The sequence below is a fragment of the Vipera ursinii genome (assembly GCF_947247035.1).
Source record: "Vipera ursinii genome assembly, chromosome: 1".
In the NCBI taxonomy this organism is placed as follows: Eukaryota; Metazoa; Chordata; class Lepidosauria; order Squamata; family Viperidae; genus Vipera; species Vipera ursinii.
Genome location: NC_139512.1, coordinates 277,332,979 through 277,343,474, shown reverse-complemented (window position 1 = coordinate 277,343,474; position 10,496 = coordinate 277,332,979).

Sequence of the window (10,496 nt, the reverse complement as noted above, 5' to 3'; positions counted from 1 at the left end):
TCACCTGATCGCTATGAAGCAAGTGTAATATGTCAAGTTAGTTCAGTACCTTCTAACTATGATGAGATCAGGATGTATCCTGAAAAGGAACAGGCATCATGGAAAGCTGCAATGAACAGGGAGTTGAAGTCTTTGCAGGATCTTAAGGTCTATGAGAAAGCAAAACTGCCACCTGGTGAGCAAGCTATAGGTTGTAAATAGATATATAAGATAAATTAATAAAGCTAGAGTATTGTTCATCTGATGTAAATATTGCAGACCATTTTACGAAGGTACAAACTGCTGTGAAACACAATGCTAATTGTGAAAGAATGTGCATAAGATTGTAAGAGTTATATATTATTCTACCCAAAGGGGAGAATGTTAGGCATATGGTGTTCGCCTACAATGTTGGGTTGAAAATATATTAACCATAATGCTATTACTTTAAGAAGTTAATTGGCCAATGGGTGTGTAAGTGTTCTCATGGCCATAAGAGGAAGCTAGGAACGTAGCTTCTCTCTCTCTCTGAATTCACTGCTCTCTACTATTACTGTTTTTGCTCTGCTGTTGGTTTACTACTGTTGTAAACCTGAACTGTGTATTGACCTCTGGACCGGTAAGAAGACTTTGTAGTTTGGATTACTCCTTGGACTGTTGCTATTGTTTATGACCTGGACTGTTTATTTTTGACTGTGCATTTTTGTTCTTACACCACCTCAAAGTAAAATACTTTTTGTTTTTAACAACTCAGTGTACTCTTACTGTGTGACTCTTGCTGCTCTCAGTACCCTTCCTTGTCTGTGCAACTCTTTGGTAGCACAAGGAGACCTCTGCACAACAAATTCCTTAACAGCCCTAATAAGCAGGCATATACATAGAATGAAGGCTATTGCTAAGCACATTGGTTTGTGCTTAAATTGTAAGCCACCCTGAGTCTTCGGAGAAGGGCGGGATATAAATGGAATTAAAATTAAAAAAAATTGTTAAGGCAATATGAATCCCATCCTCATGTTCATTCCCTTGGCACTTTTTTCAATAGTATTAAGAAGGACAATTTCTTTGTTGTTCATTGTACATCAACATTTCTTTCAATGAGAAGAATTTCAGCCACGTGCAAGTTTTTGTTGCTGCTAATTTTGCTATCTTCTCCTGGGTCATTGACTCAATAACCAACAGATGAATTGCCTCTGTTCTACCACAGCAGATGAAAGTACAAGCCTCACTTTGTCTGTGTTCAGAAATTAAGCAGAGTCAAGCATAGATTGTACAATACTTGGATGAAGAATTGCAAGGGGTTCCAGGACTGTAGATTAGACAGGGACATTGCAAAACATCCTGGGAGAAGTCAGTGGCAGACCAACTTTCATATTGGTACTAAAAATACTTCATGAGTGTTGTTTTGTCCCAGTTACCTATTTGTCTACATGTCACTCAAACTCTTTAATCTGTCCTATAATTCTCCCATGTAGAGTAATGGCTGTAACTGAGCCAGCACAGCTACTTAAATCCTAAAATCCTTTGTCACTTAGTCCAACTAATTCAATCTGATCCAAAGAGATTGCAGAATGCTTTACATCTTGAGATCCTCCAATATGAAGATGTGATCAGCAGGATTAATATGTGTCAGCTAAGCTAAATGAGTAAATAAGCTATTTTTACCTGCAATCTATCCATCTCCTCACCTCTCCTGGTAACTAGCCTCTACACTCAGTCGACAAGGTCTTCATCTATATTTTCATTGTATCTATGTTTGTAGCTTTTATCTTCTGCTTGTTATAAAACAATAAATTTAATTTTGGACAGTAAGAAAATGGTGGAATAATATGATCTGATGCTGAATGAAAAGTGAGATTCCAGATTTCAGATTATATGGCATACGGTTAGAATAGATATTTCACTGGAAAATAGCTTTGCCTCGTTATGCTTTCAAATCAGCAAGAGATGCTTTATCAAGCTGTAAATAGAAGGGGGAATCAATTAGCTTGTCTATTCAGTTCCAGCTTTGCCATGACTTAGTACAGAGGTCCCCAACTTTTTGGGCACCAGGGACCGGTTCCGTGGAGAGAGGTTTTTCCGCGGACCAGAGGGTGGGTGGTTTTGTGTGTTGCCTGCATCCGGCGGATAAGGTTTTGCTTGTTTGTGAGGACGGGTTGCTGGCATGCCGCAGCCCGGTACTGGTCCATGGACCAGGGGTTGGGGAGCCCTGATTTAGTAAACTGTACTCCTTATACAGATCACTCATACTATACCTAATCTGAAGTCTCAAAATGGGGAGACTTCAATGATCATCACAAAGAATCCATTTACAAGAGTACAATATCAGTGAATACTCTATTTATTCTATTCTGTATCAGTGGATAGAAATAAGTAATAATCCAAAATGCTGATATTTATTCAAATTGATTTAAACTTAGTGAAAGACATGTACTGTCTCTGATGAATTATCTTGCATGGGTAAGTCTTTTTTGCAAAAAGTAGGTGAAGCTCAAACTTAACGCGGGTGTGGCCCCCTAATTCATTTTTTGCAATAGATATATATATGTAAAGCACATATAGATTCACCTTTCTAAAAAGGAAAAGGAAAATTTAAGAAAAATGACAGTCTCGTCCACAGTTTTGTTCTATTCATGCTACCGATCATGTTGAGGGTCTTACAGCAAGTTCAAAGCAACAGATCGATCCACAGACAATTCAGGAAAAATCTTCTGCCTGATCAAGACAAAAGTATGTCTATAAGTTGCAGAAGACAGAATCAGCCTTGGCAACACTTCCCTGTGATGAAGCAGACAGGCTAGCACACAAACATATCCTTAATCAATATAGCCATTTACATCAGGGGTGTCAAACTCAATTTCATTGAGGGCCCCATCAGCATTGCGGTTGCCCTCAGGGGGCCGGGTGGGTGTGGCCAGGGTGGGCATGGCCTACTGGGTGGGTGTGGCTAGAGTGCGTATGGCCTACTGGGTGGGCGTGGCCAGCTCTACATCGTTCGTATCAAGGGTGCCTATGGGGGCCTGGGCAGGAGTGGGACAGATCTGGGGGTCTCTGGCAGAAGGAGGGTCTCTGGGCCAGGGCCAAGGCAGTGGGGGCCGTTCCCTCACTCTTTCCAGGATGGCTTCGCGGGCTGCATGAAACCACTTCGCGGGCCGGATCTGGGCCCCGGGCCTTGTGTTTGATATGTCTGATTTACATCATCCTTTCCTCCAAGTGGGAAGCTGGAGGACACTGATGCTGAGATCACAAGAGTTGAGACACAAGTAACTCAGGTAAAATTTGCTTCCAACCTAAAAAAAAAAAAGGAGCTGCAAGGATGAAAAAGTGAAAAACATATGTGGAAAGAGAAGTAAATGTTCTGACCGGAAACTGCGCAAAGTCACCCTGCCTTCTTCAGGAAGGAACTTCAGAAGAACGTTGGATGTTTGGTAGGACAATGCAGTCAAGTAGTTTGTAACTCTTCCAGATTTTGGCAGTCTGAGACCTTGGCCTTAGAACAGGTGTGTCAAACTGCTGACCCACGGGCCGGACGTGTCATCTAGAAGCCGCGCACACCCCATTGCCGGCAATGGCAAAATTGTCCCGATACATTGCACGACGTCACATGGTGTCACGAGTTTGACATGTTTGCCTTAGAATGTTATGCTGCTTCAGGAATCTAAGCCTGGATGATATGCAGTCCTAGGAGTTATTTTATTTATTTATTTATTTGTTTATTTATTTGTTTGTTTGTTTGTTTGTTTGTTTTTATATACCGCCCTTCTCCCGAAGGACTCGGGGCGGTGTACAGAGCAAGGTAAGTATACAGTAAAACAGAAGTAAAACAAATGAAACCCCAAAATCTATCAGGCCAGGCCGGGTTGCTGGAATAGGTAGGTTTTTAAGTCACGCCGGAAGGTGCGAAGGTCGGGGGCCATCCGGATTTTGGCAGGCAAGCCGTTCCAAAGGGTTGGTGCCCCCACTGAGAATGCTCTCCCCCTGGGGGCCACCAGCCGGCATTCTCTGACCGGTGGCACCCTGAGGAGGCCCTCTCTGTGGGAGCGCACAGGACGGAGGGGTGTTGACGCTGGCAGTAGGTGCTCCCGTAGGTAATCCGGACCCATGCCATGTAGGGCTTTGTATGTCATCACTAGCACCTTGAATTTCACTCGGAAGGTAACTGGAAGCCAGTGCAGCTCACGGAGGAGAGGTGTAATATGGGAGTATCGGGAAGCCCCCAAAAGCGTTCGTGCAGCAGGGGGGGCAGCAGGGAGGAGAACATCAACATTTCACAATATTCAGTTGTAAGCCCTGGTACAATGTCTGCTGCTCGATTCTCACTTTGAATACAAATTGATCAGCCTCTCCTGACTCTTCATTTTTTTTGTCTCTCTCTTCTCTGCTTTTCAAAGAGGCCTGGAACTGGCAAAATAAGTAAACTAGAAGGACACATATTGGCTAGAAATCAACATTTTCTTCAAAGCTTTTTTTCATGAGCATCAAAGCAAGGGTAATTAAAGAAGATGGGTACCTTGTGGAATTGGACAGATGAGGTTCACTGGACAGGACATGCTCTTTCTGTGCCAGGACAAATGAATAAACTGTTTGTCCTATATGCATCTGTCGTGACAAAGGATGTGGTACATGGAATGGATTTAACTCTTTACTTGTTACTTTAAGATTCATTTGTGATATGGATTGGCGAACTCAGGATTCAAGCCTGCACATTATCTCTTTTTCCATACACGTATTTTTAAGCCCCAGTTTATTCTATCTTATGGTTTCAGGGCAACAGCATTTCATAATAGATTAAATTAGTTTTGTTTCCAAACAGTCTTAGGCTGAGTTCCTTTCAGCAGGAATCCTCTGCTAGCCACCCCCCCCCCGCTTCAGCCATCTGGACCACCTCCTCCTCCTCCTCCTTATTCATCTTCAAAACACTCTCTCTCCCTCTCTCTCTCTCTGCCCCTTTCTCTCCCCCCTCTCCCTCTCCCTCTCCCTCTCTCTCCCTCCCTCCCTCCTTCCCTGTCTTTTGAGTCGCTGTTCATTCCTGGCAATTTCCTGCAAGTTTCTTCACAAAATTTTGGAAGTCATTTGCCCTTGCATTCTTCTTGGGGTTGAGAGAGATTGACTGGCCCAAGGTCACCCAGTTGGCTTTATGCCCAAAGAGAGACTAGAACTCACTGTCTCCTGGTTTCTAACTTGGTGCTTTTAACTACAACTGTACAGTAGTGGCCAAAATTGTAGAAACCTTTTGGGAAAAGTGTATTTTTGAGGTTTGATGGCTAATAGCACCACTTTTTTTTTTGGAGTAGTACCATAAAATTATATATCAATGGAAAGATAATTTAATCAAGAATGTAATGCAACAAAGTTTGTTCGATTATCTGTACTGTATTCTATGAAAAGTTATAGCCAAATAACCAGAAAAAGGAAGCACAACTTGGTTAGGTTGATATCAGGTAGCTTTCCTTCATCTGCTTGTAGCCAATGAGCATGAGTGTTTGGAGAGCCAATCAGGTGTCATCTTGTTTTGGCAATGAGCCAATCAGATCACAGTAGGATTCAGTTATTGATATCATGTATTGAAGCTGAGAGGAGGACATTTGTCAGTGTGTTATGTGATCGCTATCAAGTTGGTTGGGTTTTTTTATGTTCTTTCATTTAGTGAGCTTGTAAAACATAATAAAATTAAAGCAATGGTGCAAAGAGTTGACTGGTTGCCCAGAAAACGATGTAAAATAGTATTATTAAGTGAACAAGGCTACAGTATTAAAGAAATTAGAAGAAAAACTGGTGGAAACTTAACCAAAGATGGCATTTCTACTGTACACGTTTCCCAAAAGGTTTCCACCATTTTGGCCACTACTGTATACCAAGCTGGCTTTCCAGACAATATTAGATAACTTGTAATCCATTTTTTATGAACTTGTGCTCTTTGCAAGACTTTGAGAAGCTACGTGTGCTAAATTTAACAAATTACCCTTTGTAAAGTTATACAGTAAAGATCAGGAAAGGTCATCTTCTAGAATGACTTAATTCAGAGACCTTCCAAAATGGAGCAGCATTTCTGCCAACCAGCATGGATCCTACCTCTGAAGTTTCCCTAGAATTTGGAAGGGGTATAGATGCCAACCTAGCAGTTCAAAACCACGTAAAAATGCAAGTAGAAAAATAGGGACCACCACGGTGGGAAGGTAACAGCGTTCCGTGCGCCTTTGGCATCTAGTCATGCCGGCCACATGACCATGGAGACATCCTCGGACAAGTGCTGGCTCTTCGGCTTTGAAACGGAGATGAGCACTGATCCCTAGACTTGGAAACGACTAGCACGCATGTGCGGGGGAACCTTTACATTTACCTTATAGATGGGTACCTTTAAAAAAAGAACCATTTAAGGGTTTAAAGTGGGCAACAAGAGAAGACGTTTTTGGCTGAAATGCTAAATATTAATCTTATTGAAGGGCTTTGTGAAAAGGAAAGGAAAATAGCTTCAAACTCTCCCAATTACTAGCCCAATTTCTTGTGCCTTTAACCACTATGTCAAACTGGTTCTCCCTCTTTAAAGTAGAGAGGCAGCAATATGAACAAGGAAAAATATGTACCAGATTCCATTTACTTTGCCCGTTCTTTCAAGGCAGTAATGTGATTTGATGGTGATTTATCCATTCACTAGCATTCTTTCTGAGCGGCATGACAGAATGAGGCAAATGCCGCAAAGTAGCAATACTGGTTTAAATATTTTATGTTATTTAATTCTACAAGGAGAGTTGTGAGGTGCATGACATTTATCAGACCTGCTTAGGCTTTTGTGACGCAGAGATGAACAAACTGTGGCCTTTGTTGGTGTGATTTCTCACTGAATTTGAGCAATAATTGTAGTATTCTGACAGAGTTGGTATTCATTAAATTTCAACTATTCCTCCAAACTTATTTGCCATGACGTCAGGAAACAGACTCTTCAAAGAGACTCTTCATGTTTGTTTAAAATCTAAAGATGGAAACTTTTGAAATAATTTTTTTTAATTTTTTTTTATTATAGTTGCCAAATGCATTTTGGACATAGAGTCCATTTCAAGAGCTCTGCAGTCAAAAGTAGAAGGAGAAATATCAAATGCAAGCTTACCAACACTGGATATTTCTCTTCAGATTATTCAGTGTTTGTAAACATTCATTTATCTTCTAAAAGTGGCCTGCGGTTGCAAAAAAAAACACATTAAAAATTCTCTGCCTCTGTAGAGCAAAGAAAATGGTACATGAAAGGATAATAATCTCTTAGTGCTTTTCCCTCAGGTCTGATAGCACATTTCTTAATTGGGCAAATTGTCTGAATGATCTAATATAGAGATAGAGGTGACAGAAGAAGTTAAATAAAAGTGGAGAAGTTTTATTACTATGATTGGAGTTAGAAGTGGTCTTCTGACAATTATGGATGGAATGAGTTTGGTTAAGAATGGATGTTGTAAGATTGAAGCGGGTCTTAGGAAAGGCATCACCCAATTAAAGATTTTAAAATCCCATGGTATACAGTACACAATACCAAAAGTTGGTACTTTTTGTAAGTTCTTCAGTATTAGCAATTAATAATGCAATGAAAAAGTCTGCCTACTCTGCACTTGAAACTGGAAACTGTAGGTGAGTTTGGGTTTGGCTCAGCCCCAAGTGCACAGCAATGGGAGGACCTGTTAAGTATTGTGTTAGTAATGAGTCAGTAATACTCCCTATACACTCTCTCACACACACTTGCTCGCCCCCTCTCTCCCTCAATTCTTCGAAACCCCCCCCAAAAAAAACTTTCTTGTATTTTTAACTCTTATTGGCACTAGCATCTAGCCCTGTTTACGCATTTTCTGGAATACATAAAGCTCTCTGTTTTTCTCTAGCTTCTAAATGTTTAGACCACAGGTCGGCAACCTGCGGCTCCGGAGCCGCATGCGGCTCTTTGAGCCGTCTCTTGCGGCTCCCAGCCGCCCGGTGCGCGCGCACCTCTTCCAACGGGCAGTGGTGCGCGCGCACCTCTCCAAATGGAGAGTGGCACCGCCCGTTTGGAGAGGTGCACGCGCACCTCCCCGAATGGGCGGAGGTGCGCGCGCACCTCCCCAAACCTTTGGAGAGGTGCGCGCGTACCTCCGCGCGAATGGGCAGCGGTGCCGCTCTTTCAGGAAGCCCGCCTCGGCCCGTCTGTGAAGCTGCCGAAAGCGGCAGCTTAGCAGACGGGCCGCGGCAGCTTCCGCAAAGAGCGGCGCCCCTGCCCATTCCGAGAGGTGCGCGCGCACCTCTCTGAACGACCGGAGGTGCGCGCGCACCTCCCCAAACCTTTGGGGAGGTGCGCGCGTACCTCCGCGCGAACGGGCAGCGGTGCCGCTCTTTCAGGAAGCTGCCGCTTTCGGCAGCTTCCTGAAAGAGCGGCGCCGCTGCCCCTTCGCTTTCGGCAGCTTCCTGAAAGAGCGGCGCTGCTGCCCCTTCGCACGGAGGTACGCGCGCACCTCCCCAAAGGTTTGGGGAGGTGCGCGCGCAACTCCGGTCGTTCGGAGAGGTGCGCGTGCACCTCTCGGAATGGGCAGGGGTGCCGCTCTTTGCGGAAGCTGCCGCGGCCCGTTTGCTAAGCTGCCGCTTTCGGCAGCTTCACAGACGGGCCGCGGCGGGCTTCCTGAAAGAGCGGCACCGCTGCCCATTCGCGCGGAGGTACGCGCGCACCTCCGGTCGTTCGGAGAGGTGCGCGCGCACCTCTCGGAATGGGCAGGGGCGCCGCTCTTTGCGGAAGCTGCCACGGCCCGTCTGCAAAGCTGCCGAAAGCGGCAGCTTTGCAGACGGGCCGTCGCCATCGGGCAACCGGGAACCGGTTCCATCTCATTTTTTTAAAAATGGCAGCCGCGTGCGTCCGCGCATGCGCAAAAAACCTTTTTGCGCATGCGCGTGCATGGACACACGCACGCGGCTCCCTCTTTTTTTAATTTGTGATGGAACCGGTTCCCAGTGGCTCTTTTTCTTTTTTAGGTTGCCGACCCCTGGTTTAGACAAGTCTATTCATGTTATAATACTATAGGCCTATTCTCACAACAGATTTAACCAGGTCAACCATTAATCCAGTCAAATCTCATTGGAATTCTATCAGCATATAGATGTGATCTAAAGACCTATTTGTTTGAACAAGCCGGCCTGGTCTGATGGGTTTTGGGATTTTATCATGTTTTTATGTAAATTTATCTGTTTTATTGAGCATTATGGTTTAATCTCTTCTTAATTTTTGTATTTTTGTATTTTAGTATTTATTGCCCTGTTCACCGCCCTGAGTCCTTTGGGAGAAGGGCGGTATACAAATTTAAATAAATAAATAAATAAATAAATAAATAAATAAATAAATAAATAAATAAATAAATAAATAAATAATAAATGCTAACTGGGCCAAAAATCATCTCAGTGTGAATACAAATTCCATCAGAATTTTAGATTTCTGAATGCAAAACAATGCCTTTCCACTTCCTCATCATATCCTGTGCACCCTTGCATCAGGAGAGTACAGGCACGGCTCCTTTTCCAATGATATAAAGAAATTTATATCAGAGTTGTTTGCTGAGATGGGTGGCTATAGAAGTTGATAGATAGATGATAGATAGATAGATACAGTAGATAGACAGACAGACAGACAGACAGACAGACAACAGACAGACAGACAGACAGATTATTTGGGGAGGTATAAAGAACCCTCAAACCTTGTCTAGAGTTTGAAACAAGCGTGAGAAAGAAATTCAAAATAACCCCACTCTGGATCTCTGCTACAAATGAGGCAGGGAGAAACTGACTGACTTTCAAGATCCTGTTACAATACATGTAGTCCTTGACTTACAAACGCAACTGAGCCCAAGTGTTGCTAAGTGAGACAGTTGTTAAGTGAATTTTTCCCCACCATTTTACAGCTTTTCTTGCCACAGTTATTAGTGAATCATTGCAGTTGTTGTGTTAGTAACCACAGCTGCTAGATAAATCCAACTTCCTCATTTACTTTGTTTGTCAGGTCACAAAGTTGATCACATGACTCCCGGGGACACTGCAACCGTCATAAATATGAGCCAGGTGCCGAGCCTTTGAATTTTGATCACATGACCTTGTGGATGTTGCAAATGTTATAAGTGGGAAAATGGTCATAAGTCACTTTTTTCAGTGCTGTTGTAACTTTGAACTGTCACTAAGTGAACTGCTGTAAATTGAGGATTACCTGTACAATCCTGCTATAGCAATTAAGTAGCATTCCTGAAATTCCTGTTTCTTGACCTGGCCTACCTTAAAGGGCTGACAATTCACAAGGAGAAATAGGGTCTGCTCTAGTCACTGGGAAGAGCCATGTCTCTTGTCAGGCTTTGGAAGACTTTTCTAAGGGAGATTTTTGTTTTTTCAGCTACTATTTCTCTCTTACTCTTCTTCTTGGAGGGCCAGATAAGTGAAACAAGTCAGTTTGATTGGGCAAATAGCAAAACTATAGATACTCTGATTCCAAATGAGTTCAGCAACCAGAGATCCTAAAACAAAGATTCCCAACTGGA